The sequence below is a fragment of the Pavona decussata genome, unplaced genomic scaffold (assembly GCF_977016875.1).
Source record: "Pavona decussata unplaced genomic scaffold, jaPavDecu1.1 SCAFFOLD_11, whole genome shotgun sequence".
NCBI classification, from domain to species: domain Eukaryota; kingdom Metazoa; phylum Cnidaria; class Anthozoa; order Scleractinia; family Agariciidae; genus Pavona; species Pavona decussata.
This window is the reverse complement of record NW_028145434.1, coordinates 1,855,319-1,871,433: the sequence shown is the minus strand read 5'-3', so window position 1 is coordinate 1,871,433 and position 16,115 is coordinate 1,855,319. Positions and strand designations below refer to the sequence as shown.

General features: G+C 38.3%; 1 protein-coding gene across 6 annotated transcripts in view; it reads right to left on the bottom strand.

Moving 5' to 3' along the window:
- The window catches only part of LOC146488159 (uncharacterized), a 538,028-nt gene extending 523,474 nt beyond the window's left edge, over positions 1-14,554 (bottom strand). For 5 of the 6 annotated variants that reach the window (XM_085121821.1, XM_085121804.1, XM_085121849.1 and 2 more), the window contains exon 1: positions 14,380-14,554. The gene's annotated coding sequence lies outside the window, so the exon portion shown is untranslated. The remainder of the gene's footprint in view (positions 1-14,379) is intronic. The other variant, XM_085121829.1, reaches the window with a different exon arrangement.
- Positions 14,555-16,115: the final 1,561 nt, after the last annotated feature.

Sequence of the window (16,115 nt, the reverse complement as noted above, 5' to 3'; positions counted from 1 at the left end):
AAGATAGTCGGGAACTTGATGAGAGACAACGTCGTTATAATTAATGTTGGATAGGACGAGACCTTCGACTAATTTATACTTGTAACTCGTTGCTTAAGCTAGCTTTTGTTTGTATGCGTAACCCTAATTATTTTGTTTGTTTTTTATTGGATCGGACTCAGTTGCTTTGACCAGAAGTTTGCTCTGTTGCCTTTGGTGTGGTCACTAACACATGTTCTAAGCATTCTGATATTTTGACCCTCAGCGTATTTGCAAAAGTGACCTTCTTATGCCTTTACTATTCTTCCCTCCTAGAGTAAAGGGAAATTAAAAGTTTATATATGTTTTTCAGTTCTTGGCTGGATTATAGGGATTTGAAAGCAGCTGAGATGTAAAAAGATATTAAGCCTTTTACGTTTTTAGAAAAAAAGGGGGAGGAGGACCGTAACACCCCTCCCACCCCTCCTCGCACAAAAACATCTGCTTCGGAGGCCAATTATTGTATTATTAATATTCGAATACCTGTCTCACAAAATATGTACTTTATTCATATGTTGGTTGAGTTTGTTGTTGGTTTGAGTCCTTACTCCGAGAGGTTTTTCTGCAGACACTCTGGTTTTCTCCTCCTCAAAAACCATAGCCTGTGAACATGCACCCAAGTACGGTATAAAGCAAAGACAAAAATCGGCGAGGAAAACTTTCAAAAGTGACAAAATGCTCATAAAGTTGCGAAGGATCTATGTGTAATTAACAAGCGAGTGGAAGTCATTACTGAGGAAGTATATCTTAACAAATGACAAACATCATAAAATGCTCTAAGGTGACTTATTCACGTTTTGAAGATTATCATTTGCAGAATTTCTCATGCTTTAATAATAGGTGGATTCCATTGCCGCCATGTTCGTGGACAAAACAATAGAACATTTGCTCACATAGTTTTGCATGAAAATGGAAGTTAAGTCCTAAACGAGAAAAATCTTATTGTTCCTATCCACCAACGTGGCCGGCATCACGTCACATGCAAATCTCAAAATGGAAAGTAAGGAGGCCAAGCTGAAACAAGTTGTACCCTCCCCCTCCCCCTACCCAGGGACCAGACCGTCGTGCACACCATTGGCGGTTGCTTTGACAGTCGTGCAGCCAAAGTGACGAGCGCTTGTTTAACTATAGCCCGATGCATTATTGTCAAAGCACCTGTTTCTCTTAGGCTCACTCTGGATCTTTGAGGTTCTTTAGTGCATTAGAGCCAGGCTTGCAGTAATAGAAGAGGTCACACTACCACTCGTTCTACTACTCAGTAACCACAACGAGATCTCGAGAGTGCGTGCATTCTTGCAGCCAAACGGACGACCACTTGTTTGACTATAATCTGAGGTATTTTTTCAGCAGCCTTTTTATTTTTGACTAGCTCTTTGAACGCGAAAGATCCGACAGGTTCGTGCGCACGCATCAGGGTCGCCTTAACTATAATTCAAAGTATTATATGGCAAGGTAGTCTTGAGGTAAATCCGCGCGTTCTGATTGGTTCTTTCTTGGTCGGGATTTTACCATACGGACCGTTTCCGTGGAAACGGTCATAAGCCGTGTATTTTTGTTTAGAACAAGCGGCAAATTTGAAAATTTGCAGCTAAAACTGCGAAAAGAAAATCTGAAAATACTTCATTCTTTGCAAAGAAACTACCCAAAAGACTGATTCCAACATGCACGAAAAAGAATATCATTTACAAAGCAAAATTTACTATCCCAAAGATCTAGAAACCTCTGAAACAGGCATCAGCTAAGGCCACGAAGCCATGAACGATTTCGTAAACAAACAGAGTAGTGAAAACACAAAAGGAAGACGTCTACTAATATGATCACGCTACTCCGTTTTATTGAAGCTAATGGCTTAAATAGTCAAACAATTGAAAGCCTACCTGCGTCCGAGCTTGACCGCCTTTCGTCTATTTTTTTTATGAACGTACGCAGGAAAAGGTGAATACGAGCCAGCAACATTTTCCAGTTTTCAGCGTGAGCGCAATATACAGCGATACTTATCTGAGAAGAAATATCCATTCAACATACTCAAGGACAATGAGTTTGAAAAATCGAGAAGAGTTCTAGCTGCAAATCACAAGTCACCAGTTCACAACTGAACACGACAGAAGAAACAAGCTGCAAGCCGCTCAGGCGATTGACGAAAACGAAGAAGATGCTCTTTTCGAGGAAGGAAAATTCGGCGACTTCAATACAGTTGCACTTCAAAGAACTGTGTGGTGGTTTTTATCCCTACACTTGGGTTTCCAAGCCAGAGATGAGAGCGATGAGGACGATTGACTTAATGCTGCTTCTTTTAAAGTTGAATGTGATTTTCACAGCAACCTTTTCTCAGTACTTTGTGATGGGCTTGTAAAGTTTAAACGAAACCAGTTTTGTGAGTTTCAAAAACAAACCGCAGCTGTTAAGATTTCCGTCAAATTCCGCTACAAATCGTTCTTGAAGTCTTTGCTATAATCAACATGATTACATGTAAACGTTCAGTAAATTTCCTTTTAAACTCGTGGTACCGAAGCTTGTTCTTTCTGAGCTTTTCTGGGTTGCTCGCGTCATCATAAACACGTCACGCGGGAAACCCTTTGAATTCAGGTGACCGGAAGTGCGTTTTTATTAATAAACAAGTTTGCTCCGAGTGCCATGTAATAAACTACTTACTAACCTAGCTTGCTCGAGCCGTACTGGGGAATATTGGCCCTCGGTCGTTTTTGTACGGACCTCGCTGCGCTCGGTCCGTACTGCCACGACCTCGGGCCAGTATTCCCCAGTACGGCCCTCGCGCCCGGTTAGTAAGAGGTTAGTACTATTTTTGAGCTACCTTTTCCACCTTCATGGTGTGAATGTCAGAGGTCAAGCAAAGTTTACTTTGACAATTATTTTCTGCAAAGTACAGCTTAGTTGTTTTAACTTTTTGTCCTTAGTAGCCTTTCTAGATGAGGTGTAAGTGGCTAGTTAAAGTTTTTTGGGTGCATTAATCTGGAGTTAATGGCCTGGAATAAATGTGATGGTATATTTTAGTCATTCAGTGACACAGACATATCATACTCGGAAAAAAAGAAATCCGACTTCTATTTGCCAATGAAGAACTCGGATTTCTTGTTTCGGAGTATACTTGTGTCGCCAACTGAATTATATGTCATTCTTAATTTGGAGCCAAGTTCTGATATGTTTGTGTGTCAGTGATATAATGAGTAATCTCAAATTCCAACTTGTTTCGCATGCTTTGCGAAAAGTGAGGAGTTGTTGTGGCTGATCTGTTGTTTCAACTGGAACTTAATTTAAGTTCTATGATTTATTAAAAACGTTGCTTTAAAAGACGTTTATCATCTTTTTTTGTTTTCACGTCAAGCTGTCATCTTCAAGTGTTTTTAAAAATTGTAAAAAAGGTTTTTCCGTGCAACTAAATTTATATCAAGAAACGGTGTCATGAAATAGAACAAAGAACAACCTTTCCCAACGCAGTAATTAGGCTTCTGTTAAAGATCACTTTTAACCATGAGTTTATTTCTGCTTTATTAACTTCATACAGTTGGAGATTCTACTCGAGTTTTCTAATTCTGTACCAGAAAAATGGCTTAATAAATCATTAAAAATTATTTCTGTCAACTCATCTGAAATACTGCATCCGACGCGAACCAAAACTGATAAACAAGAGGTCATTTCCTAGTTTCTTTTACCTCTATCCCAAAACGAGACTAAGGCCAAAACTTTTCATATTAGCCTATCTTTTTTCATTCAAAATAATGAAACTCGCATTCGTTTTAATGGTTTTCCGGTACGCTGGGATGCGTTTCAGGAACGTTTTGAAAATGAGGCAATTAGCATTTAAGAAATGGCTTATTCAAACAGCTCAGTATACGACGTCTTAATCAACAACACGGTTAAGAAACATATTATCTGGATTTAAAACGAAAAAAAAAAAGGAAAAACGCGCGCTCTATATGCTTTATTTTAACTTTTGGGTATCTAATACACTCATGGCTGATTATCATGATATGGACTAACGTCCAAACCGGCGACGATAGACGATTATTTCCGGCGGCGAGTCGGGCGAGGCCTGGGCGGGGGTTGAGGCTTGAGCGGGGGTTGAGGCTTGAGCGGGGGTTGAGGCTTGAGCGGGGGTAGAGGCTTGAGCGGGGGTTGAGGCTTGAGCGGGGGTTGAGGCTTGAGCGGGGGTTGAGGCTTGAGCGGGGGTAGAGGCTTGAGCGGGGGTTGAGGCCTGGGCGGGGGGCGAGGTCTGTACCGGCGGCGATCCCAGAGGCGGCGAGAGCTGGAGCGGCGACGAGAGCTAGAACGGCGGCGAGAGCTGGAGCGGCGACGAGAGCTGGAGCGGCGACGAGAGCTGCGACGCCGGCTGCTACCCCAGAAGTTGCTGGTTTTCTGACCAACTCCGATACCACTATTGATCTTTAAGCTTCCCTCATCAGCTTCTTCACTCTCGTCCATATCAAAGCGCGTTTCGGGTCGCAGAGAGACTTTCTTGCCATAAAACCGGAATCCGTGCGCTTTCAACTGGCCTTCATCCACCTCTTCACTCTCGTCCATGTCAGCTGTCTGGCGGCCAAAGTCGTTCCCAGGTTTCCTGAAAATAAGCTCCAGTCCCACTCTGCACTGACCCATCTTGTCTGTGGAATTTGTTTCCTTGCTTAGCATGGAGGCGTCGAAGTTGTCTCCAAACATACCTGAGAGAGAGAGGGAAGAAACAACTGGTTTTCAGCACTTAAAAACATACCATAATGAAGCGTTCGAATCCTTAGTTTTCAAGAAACAATAAATGACCCAATATGCAGTTGAATCATGAATGTAAATGTTTCTCAGATTGCCTTGGATTTCGGATCTTAGTGATTTTACTGGATCTTTTGACTCGACATATTCACATCTCCGAAATATCGTTGTTTATTTTATTTATCTCACAGCATTGGGTAAATGGAAATAAAAAAAAAAATGAATAAACAAATGAATAAATGACAATGACTGGATGAGTGAATGAGTGAATAAATGTGTGAAACTTTAATTACCAGGTATCAAAGAGTCCATTTCTTGTTTAACCTCCTGAGTCCTTGAACAGTTTACTACTTTGTAGTAGAGGTACGATTCCTGGAGAAGACGAAAAGACGTTGATAATTAAATCCTGATTGAGAGGTAGTCAAACGTTATATGATAACAAATGACACTTAATTTTAACATAGAACGCTTTTCAAATTATTCTTAAGTGAACCACCACCACTTTTTATTCGTGTTCAGGGAGAGGAGGGGGGGGGGGGGGGAAATCGATGAGGGGCTTGAATTTTTATCGGGGTTTAGGGGACGTTACAAGCCAAATCCTCTAAAACTCACCGGACAGTTTTGATAACGTACGTTTTAATAGTTTCTAGTAACAGTTGACTCCTTATAGAGTGGGCTGAACCCTCCCACCCCAAACTTTTAGCGTCGATCCACCACTGTGTTTTAGTTAGCTACTCTGTTCTAACCAATGACAAGGAGACGGAGTTTTTTTCTTTTAATTAACTCGTATTTTCCCACATAATAGTAACATTCTAATGCACTTTTGTATGGACTTCCCAAGTATAAGATCCAGCGCCTGCAATACGTGCTGAACTTTGTCGCTAGGTTAGTTACATTGTCCAGGAAAAATGATCACATATCTCCAGTACTAATGGAGCTTAATTGGTTGCCAGTTGAACAGCGCGTAGAATTTAAGGTCTTATTGTATACATATAAAGTAGTGAATAGTATGGCACCTGTTTATCTTCAGGAATTTTTACACTTTTATACCTGGCCATAGCCTTAGATCAGGAAATATGCAACTTCTGAAGGCATAATAGAACAATTTAAAATCGTGCGGGTTCAGGGCATTTTCTATATGTGCCCCCCAGCTTTGGAATGCCCTTCCACTGGAGCTAAGAATATACGATTCCGTAGGTAGCTTTAAGAAAGGCCTGAAGACTTTCCTTTTTGGAAAGGCTTATTAATAAGATTAGGGAAGATTAATAAGATTAAGGAAAAAGTTTTTAAACCCTGGGAATTGATTTTCAGTTTTTATTTATTTTAGTTATATTTAAATTTTTTAATATTAAGGCAGTTTTGATGTGAAGCGCTTCTAGAATTTTAGGAATAAGCGTTTTGAAAATAAATTATTATTATTATTATTATTATAATTATTATTATTATTATTATTATTATTATTATTATTATTATTATTATTATTATTATTATTATTATTATTATTATTACCTGATATTCGACTGTGTTCGTCCCAGGCTCTTTCACCTGCCTGGAAGAAACTTCTTTGATGAAGCCATGGCTCTCAAGGTCTGCCTTTTTCAATATGTCCTGCACCTCAGAATCCGAAGCTTTAAAATTAAGATTGTAACGCAACTTTACTTGCACGGCGTCTCCGGTCCTGGCCTCTGTCAACGGAAAGTGAATCTTCATCAGAAATGTTTTTACTCATATATTCACTCTATATTTTGGCGAGTAAAGTTATTTTATATACACCTAGAGCAGCAAAAAATTAAGTTAACGATCTCAAAAATTACTATATTATGAAAGAGAGTGTTACCTGTTAAGAACGTCAGTATGGCCAGAGTAAAGACAAGGGCACTGCTCACTTTGGTAATCATCTTGCTGGGCCACTAATCAGCTTGGAGGCTATCTTGTGAAACCAATGATTCTTAGTGCACTGCTGGCCTGCTTATAAAGCCAACGAATAAACCTGATGATGCAACGCTTAAAGTTAATTGGAGGAAGATAACTGACTCAAAGTTTATTTTGGTACAATTTGTGTACATTAAAACGCGAAACGCCATCCAAAACACGTTCGCACTTATTTGCGAAGATCTGAGTAGTGACATGCGCACAACATCAGTATTCAACGGAAAATGGAGAACATACGGAGATCTTGCCTAAAGAAATATCCAAAAACGGTCTAATTTTTTCGCAAAAAGTTTTATGCAAATCTTACTAACATATTTGTACTTCACTCTGGGAAACTCAATTATTTGTAAAGATTGATAACAGGAAGGGAAATTAATCAAAATGAACAAATAGCTTATTACATTGTTATATACAATCTTGTTTAAATCTGCTCTACGTTTAATGTTTTCTGCAGAAAAGATTATTTGTTTTCATTCCGCTACGTTTTCACAGAAGGGTCTTTCTGAATCTCCTTGTTTGCGCTTCATTCTGGGAAGATGGATTATTTGTAAAACGTAGCGACGGGAAGAAAAATTGGTCGAAATGATTAAACACTTATTCCTTCGCTAATTTGTAATGTTGTTTAAATCTGCCTTAATCGTTTGCTACCCGCTTTGGCTTACTGTTTTGTGCAGAAAAGATTCCTCTACATTTCCACCAGGAAGTCTTAATATGCAAATCACATCATATGTTTGCACTTCATTCTGAATTGAAAAGAAAAATGATATGTTAAACGTAAAAGCAAGAAGAAAAGTTGGTTAAAATAAAAGAAACAGCTTATTTCGCTCACGGTCGCTGACGGACTCCTTCAGTTTAAATCTGCTTTAAGCCTATTTTTTCCCCAGAAGAGATTAAAACCGGCGTACAGTGGAGAAAATTTACAAATTTGTTTTCCTCTACGTTTTGAGTATTACTGTAAAAAGGAAGTGATTTCGAAAGCACATAGATTTCCCTTTATGTCTCTTCCACCACCTATTCTGTTTGTATCTCTTTCTTTGCTGATCGGCCAAAAATCAAAAACAGTAAATACAATCTCAGCCAATTGAATGTTGATAGCGCAGAGTGAAAGCGGCGCAAAGCATTCAATCTTTACAAAAGAATAACTGAATTTAGCCTGAAACTAACATGGGAAGAAAACACTTGCAGGGGGCAGGCCAGTGGTGCTGTTATCAGCGTGGCTGAGGAGTTGAAATCGAAACCACCGTGAAAAGTCTGCCTCTAGCATGCCAGTCAGAGATCATGGAATAGAACACTAGACCTCCCGGATTACCTGAATTCCACGGACATAACCGCTCGGCCACAGTTGCGGGCAATATAATCAGTGCTGTCTTCAATGCAATAGTACATGATGAAGTAAAAATCATCCAACTTGTTTTGTGGAATTTATACTACTATACTGGAAGTAGCATGATATACTGAGGGAAACTATGGGAATCACTCTGATGGAATCAAACGAATGAGACTTTTTAAACGAAGCGAGAGTGAAAGCTTAGCAGTTTATTTTAGATCTATTGTGGACATTTGTAAATTAAATTTGTCTCTTGTATTCTTTACCACAGTGTGTTCTTTTTTATCTTTCGTATCAACCAAAACATTAATTCAATTCAATTTAATTCAATTTTATTCACACTTATTCGAATGAAATACAATATATTTTATAGTAAGACAAAATTAAACATGCAGAGCCATTTTATTTAAGTGATTTTACCTTTTAGGGAAGAAGTGCGTAGTGGCCAAAGGAGCAAGGCTTTACAAAGATAAATGCTGTGTTTTACATATATTCATTACCTGTTATCCTGTATTTTAAAACGTACACTATACTGAGGCACTCGATGCTGACCAGGCGTCTGTGTCTTTTCGTACCAATGCATGCCAAACTTTATAAATAAAGGTCCATGTTTCCTTTACATATCGAGCAATCCCGGTTATCAATGATACATTAGTAGCAGTGAGAAGCGATAACTGAAAAGGAAGTCTACCGTTTTGCCTACTTGGTGATCAACGGAAGATCTAAGCTTGTTTTCTGTATTAGGTATAAGCTCGCACTGACCAACTGCTTTGTCCGAAATGACGCCCGGTATTTTGTCTATGATCAGGGTATTTCGCCGCACACCAGCGAACCAATGTGATCAACAGGTATTACACAGAGAAAGGATAAAACCAAACCTATTTATTCGCTGGGAGGGCAATTTAGGTCGGTAGAGAACACCAAGGACTTCGGGGTGGCCATCTCTTCTGGCCTGTCCTGGGGCAAGCATGTGTTTGCAACGGTGAATAAGGCAAATATGGAATTGGGTATCATAAAGCGGTCCATCGGAACAAATAACTAGGATGTGTTTTCGCAGCTCTACAAGTCACTGGTCAGGCCTTAACTTGAGTATGCGGCTCCTGTTTGGAGCCCGTAGTAGATTAACGATATTGTGGCGCTTGAAAAGGTTCAAAGAAGAGCTTCGCGACTTGCTTTACCTAGGGCAGAAACGTGGCGAAATGAGTTATGAACATCGTTGTAGCTTACTGAAGTGGCAAACACTAGAGAAGAGAAGAGGATTTCTATCTCTGGTTCAATGTTATAAGATAGTTTTTGGTATTGATCACCTCTCTTTCCCATGTTTCTTTGAGTTTGCCAAAACTACTCGACATACAAGAGCTAACTTTACTTGAGAAGAGCGGTTTGTAATTGCTAAAAATATTTTTTCTTTATTCGCATTGTAAGGAAATTGAGTGACTTGCCAGGATATATTGTACATGCCGAATCATTATCTGTTTAAGAGTAGACTTAAAATTAACTTGAATATTTATTGAATCAGTAGCCATCGAATTTTACCTAGTTCTAGAAATTTTAAAATATTTTGTAAGTTTTTAGTTGGGGAAATTGTTTTTATACCGCAGGGTTAACCTCACGATTTCCCTTTTCAGGATGTTTTTGTATTGGTATTGAAGACTCCTGAATAAAATGTTGTTATGTTATGTTACATTTGTGTAGTCTGGACTGCGAAGTTACAAGTAGTAGAAATTTGCAATCAAGTTCCTGTTTCGGTTCTAACCTAACTAAGCGAGCAAAATGATCCTTTTACTCCTTATACTTATTAAGAGAAAAAAAGAAAAAAAAAGTAAGAGAGATCCCTCTTCTTCAGATCCTGGATATTTAGTAATTGATCAACCTCTTCAGTCGAGTTGTATTCAATAAATTTATGTTCAGGCGAATTGCTGATGACGTTTGTTTCCGGTGACTAATAATTCTCAGTCTTACTTTATATCTAGTTTGTTTTGCTATCTCAGAGATTACAGCTTCTTATCGCTGCGTTGCTTGGTCAGTAATCGAGGGGCAAGTTATAAGACGAGTACAGCTATTCATATCAGATTTATAAACTGTATATATACAACGTAGCCTTTCGAGGTAGAGGGGCAATTCTGAGACTTATTTCAATAACAAAAATTAACTGGTGCGCTTGGCTTACAAAAATTTGCATCGATCATTCGATAGTTTTGTTCAGTAACCCATTTTTTCACTGAAATATGTTATATCGATCCATGGCATTCGCTTGCCTCTCTTGACTAATCATACAACCTACGTACATACAAGATCAGGCTATCCTATATATATAGTTAGCCATTCACACGTTTAGTTTAGAGTGGTTTTACATGACCAGTGAAACAAAATCACAGAATTTGCAATAAATGGTGAAGATTAACGGAATAGAGCAATGGAATAAGCCGTCAAAGCGGATATTTTTCTATTTAATTTTCTGTGGAATACGTGAGACTTGTAAATAAACATTTTTAGGCAGTTTAGTCTCTATCACTGGGACTGTAGCGAAAGCGACTGCATGAATTGTTTGATGGAATACGTGAGACTTGTAAATAAACATTTTTAGGCAGTTTAGTCTCTATCACTGGGGCTGTAGCGAAAGCGACTGCATGAATTGTGTGATGGAATACGTGAGACTTGTAAATAAACATTTTTAGGCAGTTTAGTCTCTATCACTGGGACTGTAGCGAAAGCGACTGCATGAATTGTTTGATTTTCCTTCACTAAGTATTCTAAGTCGTGTCCTGATTTCTCATCTTCAAGCTCGTGTGTCCTGTATGATGCCAGAATTTGTATAATTTCACTAAAAGAACAATGATCTCTTTTATGACGAGCAGTAGATGTTTAATGTACAAATGCGTACTATAACGGGGTGAAGAATAAAAAATAACAAATTCCACAAAATATTACAAGAGTTATGCATTAAACTGAGGTTGCTAAGGAAGTTCAACTGTCAGAAAATTTTAATAGTCTCATTTTGGTTAATTATCTGTTCCTTTTCACAGTGGATCAGAATAGTCTTCTTGGGTTATTTTTAAACGCAGTTTTAAAATAAGCTCAAGAGAGCCACCTTGTCAATACATTGTACCGTAAAAGTGTGCTGTAGTATTCTAATCCCTCAATCCAGCCAGTGTATACTTTATTGACAGCTGGGAGTTAAAAGAAAAAAGGATTTCCACATGTCAACGTTTTAAACTCCCGGTAGCCTTTCTCACAATGTCTTCATTCTTCTCTTTAATTTTCTGAATTGTGGAGAGCCTTTTTTTGTTGTGGTCAATAAATTTTAACGGCATCTTGTCTGAGTTGCCTTTCCATTTTGTTAATTTCTGTTTTAAATAAATGTAGAATTACTGCCAGTGATTCTGACAATGCTTTCACTTCCGTGTTTGATTTTGCTATACGAATATTTTAATTAATAAGGATCGAATTCGAAACGTCGTGTCACCTTTTTATCCTTAATTTTCCTTGATTATTTTATTCTTGTTAAATTCTTTCCCCTGAAGATTACCGCATTTTTAATTTGATGTGGTGTGAGAAAAGAATTATGTCGTCTATTATTCTCCATATATATTGCTTGTTAATAGCTACCCAAAAGCAGACGTTATTACAATTCGAATAAAACAATTGCCGATAAAGAAAGACAAGACTAATTTAATCAGTAACATTTCAAGCTTGAAAAGTTTGAAAGTTCGTTTCATCAACAGTTTAAAGGGATTAAGAATAAAACGTCAAGTTCAGTGAGCCTTAAAAACAATGTGTTATGGCACAATGAATTTAAAGTTCGTCTGGTAGCGTTTTTGGTTTGGAAGATTTTTTACGAACCTGTTATTATGTCTCTAATTTTCTATCGTGTTTGTGCCTAACCTTTTGGCAATTAATACGACATCATGTAGTTACAGTGTTTAGGCTCACTTTTTGACCATTTTTCTTAGCAATTTTTGAGGCTCATTCAAGTCCATGCCTGTGCATCAAAAACTGACCGAATTTTGAAAAATTTAATTTTGATCCTCTAAATTTCAGAATTTCTATAATGCGAATGAACGAATGTTAGTAAAAGAAAATTATTCCACTTCCGCTTAATTCGCCCAAAAAAGGCAAATAAACAAGGTTTTACTTCCCGAAATCAAATATCAGCATTCGGCAGTGTGTTCTAGAGACGTTTTGTACTGTTCGAAGGAATTTTGTCTTTTTTTCTATTCTTAACGATTGATGAACAATAAAGTCCTGAATTTGAAGTTAACATAACGTAGAATAAGAATACAGACTCTTTTCTTTGAAGAGCCGGGGTGATTGATTAATTGCCTAAAGGGAAAAAGAGCTTTTCTTCGAAAAGTGGGCGATTAGTTGCCTGAAGATGAGCAATGTCGCTGGATTTAGTAGGGATTAAAAGACGAATAAAGAATTTACAGAACCGCTCAGAAACACTTCGGTGATGGGGTAGATTGTTTTTGGCGTTCATATCTCAATTATTTACTTAAAATTCTAAATATTAAAAGACTTCGTTAAATCTTTTTATTTCTCATTTTTCTCAATTTCTACACATTTATCTTTTTCTCCAATCACTCTCAAATATTATCAAAAATTCCTGAACGAATTCACATAAAATCGATCTACAAGCTAATAACACTTGCCACAAGTCAACCTGTTATCAATAGCGCTTGACTGGACTCAGCGAAAACAGACATTTGAGGCAGGCTGAAACCGGCTGGAGAAACTTTTTGGATAAGGGCAAATGTAAGCAAGATAATTCCTTGCTAAAATCACAAGACTTACTCCCTCACTCATATTCATCGCTTCCTGTGAGGCGTGAGGCCGCACCCATGAGATTAAAGTTGGTATAAATAGTATTTTGCGCTTCTTGGGCGTGGATCGCAAATGTGGCCTTTTCGATTTCGTGAATACTGCAATACCTTCATGCACTTATGCAAGCTTACGTTTCTTTGTAGTCTTGATTTGGTTTGTATGAAGAACTATCCTCGCCATCGAATTCAGTCTGATTAGATAGTGGTATCATATTAAACCCTTTTCAGGAAAAGGATGTTCTTTTTACAATATTTTGGAAATGTTAATACGGTCCATTTACCTCAACATATATATATATATTCGCAAGCTACTTAACAGCTCTGATTCATTTTAAGATTATCACAGTTATAATTATTACATACTGGTCGTCGGTCTCCTTCAATTAAGGCGCTGGATTACACTTTAAGATTTAGTGTCAGGGTATCTATTATTTCGCTGCGATCGTTCCTTTTCTTAGCTCTAGTTCCCCAGTGTTTGTTTTTTCGTTTCTAATTATTGTGTTCTCGCTTTATTGAGACAAGTTTCACACCTAAAAATGAAAATTCTTTATTGAATAAATTTCAACGCGTTTACGTGCGGTTGGGAATCCTTCTGCGATAGCTGAGCCGGCGCCAGACTGCTAACATCATGAATTTGCGAACGGGACTTTGGGCGTGATACAAACGAGTTTGCATATAAATTCTGAAGGTCTCTGAACAGTCTCTTGGCCGAGACGAAACGCCGCGTCAGCCTAGCCACGAACAAAGTATTTGACAATTTTTCGATTCTTTATTGTAAAAATGAACACAAGCGAAAAAATCCGAAGTTCGAAATTATCATGACTTCATTTTCAAGGTTGTAAAAATGACGGTTGTGAGGTAATTTATGCTGGAAACGTGTCAAATGATATAAAGGCGTTCAAGCGTTTCACACTGTTTCAAACTAATTTTCAAATTTCAGATCGGTGCTCAACGTTCACTTAATTCAGTAAAAGGATTTTGGTTCCAACCGCTGAAATCAGAATTTCATCTATGAACAATGAATCGCGAACAGCAAATTATTCAACTTCCGCGTTTTAGAGAACTAAATTTTTGTTTTCATTGCTTGTCTTTGGAATCGCTATTTACTTCCTGATAGGCCGTCTTTGCTATTTTATTATGAACAATAATTTACCGTTCTTACGGAGTAAATAAGACACGACCCCTTCATGTAATGAACTTATTTCGTTCTCTTTTGAAACAGTCGAAGTATGCTCTGCGAGAGGCTTGAGAAATCTCACGTTACAACTACATGGCCGCCATGCGCTTAATCTGCCACGACATCAATTTCTCACTGCGCGCAGCATAAATTTTCATCACAAAGCTATTTCTATACATTTTGGTTTCATGCATCAAAAAACTGCTTTTTGAATAGAACAGAGACGCATACTAGTTTGATCGCTACAATGCCTTAATGAAATACGAATTCATAGTTACTGTCTAGCTTAATCCGTTTGTGTGAAGCTAATTTAACCATGTTACCACTCAAAATTCGCAATGCTCAGTTAACGGGTAATTAATTTAAAAAATCTCTACACTCACCTTCTGAAGAGTTTGACGACATTTCCTTCCTCCTCAAACGCATTTTAAAGTCGATTTTCGGTCTCCAAAACCGTGAAAACTTTAAAAGCAAAGTTTGAGACAAATACAACCCAAAAGCGTGAGTCGTTACCATGTCATTGTTTGAGAGGGCAGTCAACCACAGGCTAGCCAAATGAAATGAATGAATGAATGAATGAAAGTTGTGTAGGAATCTGGGTGTCCTGTGCAAAAGAAATCTGACTTCCGCGAAGGACTGGCGAGGAAATTATCTTACTCGTTTTCAGGCCCTTCCTTCCCTTGAATCAAAGATGGCGGATGGAGGAGAAACTCCGAAAGTGGTTTACAGATTCGCCGAAAATTGCATGGATATGAATTTGCATAGAACGTTTTGACACGCACACCAATGTTGTACCTAATTGACTCAGTCCGAGGCGAAACAAACCACTGATACGCACCAAGTTCCTACTGTGAGGAGAGAGAAAGATGGAGATCATCGTAGCCCCCATCTTAGGGACCGTAGGGTTGTCTCACTTTTCAGTTTTGGTAAACGGCATAGGCAAACTATGGGGAAACTATCCAGAATGCATGAAAACTAGGAAAACAATGTGAGCAGCATGGCTAAGATCATGTTACTGGATGGAATTAAAAATGCAAGAAATACTCAGGAGTTTCCCTCTTTCCTGAAAGAAGCTGCCAATGAAGTTTTTAAAAATTAAATACCTTTGGATCACTACAGTCGGGCAACACAGACTGAGTTTACTAAAACTGATCTAATGGTTGAGTTTGAGGAAAAGATTAAAAAAAAAACCGTAGCTTATCTAGCCTTCTTTGTAGGCATCGCTTTGTACAGTAACATGCATGTGAGAAGAATGAGAAAACTTAAGCGGGTGAGGAGACCTAGGCAAGCAACTGGCGATACAGACAAAATCTGACTGAGGAGGGAGGGGGTAGCTACCCCCTTCTTCATTTCTTTTCCTGTCCTTTGCCCCAGACCCCTTTCAATGCTTGCCCTTCTTTGCCCCAGACACCAGAGTTGCCTCTGGCAAAGGGTACATTCTTCCATATACCAGAAGAAAAAAACAACAACAACAACAACAGATGAACTTTTTGTTTACAAACAATAAACGTTTATTATTCAAAATGTTTTACTCATACCTGTTTCTAGCATGTTCTATGAATAAAAATGGAAAGGAATCGAAATGCTGTTAGAGGATTTGGAAGAGGTCTGCAGGATTCTCCAGCTCTAAAAAAAATATTGAGTTTTCTGTGAAGGAGTCAACCTGTATCCCTGTGCAGTTCATCTCCCTTCCTTCTCAAGCCTAGCTTGCTCACTGTGCTATTCATTAAAGAAGACCAATATTTTCAAGACCATCCCCACCAGTTGTCTGGTATTCTCTCTGAGACAAACAGTGAACAACTGCTGAAGGACAATAAAGGGATTAGGCCTAGCCGTTTAGGTCATGGGAGGACAGTACAAGGACCAGCACTTCTTTGGGTTAAAGGCTTTTCGGTAAACCTATTAGTTGAAAGATGCTGATAATATCAATACTTTTCAGCTTAAAATGGCAATATTTGGTGTTGTTGCATTTTCAAGCTATCCACTTTTCATAAGAATTCAAATCAACAATTATTCTTTAGCTTCAATTCCTTTTGCCTGCCTTCTTACTGTAGAAATCAACCCAATGCATTGTTTTATTAGGCAAATGCAAGCCCAAAACTACAAACAGCTATAAATT